Consider the following 358-nt stretch of genomic DNA (forward strand, 5'->3'; position numbering starts at 1 on the left):
GCAGTTTCCCATGCTCAGTCTAGGTACATATGCACCTAGTTTAAACTGAATAGCAGACCACTTTTGCTTGCAGTTGGCATGCAGCTTTAAACACTGGCATTTCTCTTTATTAAATTAATTGTGATATCTTAGCATTTTATGCATTTTGTATTTTTGTTTTTATCTTTTCTGGTTGTAAATGGCTTTCCTGTCTTTAGGCTTTATTATATTTAAAGCAACATTAAATAAAATACTATTGGACAGTGATGGATCCAAAGTACCCCCAAGCTATGTAGCTTCTTCAATTGCAACATAGTTGCCATCAAAAGCAGGCAGCCACTCAGCCATCCGGTCTAGGGAACCACCCACTAACAGGGCC

The sequence above is a fragment of the Podarcis filfolensis genome (assembly GCF_964270895.1).
Source record: "Podarcis filfolensis genome assembly, chromosome: 8".
Taxonomy (NCBI): Eukaryota; Metazoa; Chordata; class Lepidosauria; order Squamata; family Lacertidae; genus Podarcis; species Podarcis filfolensis.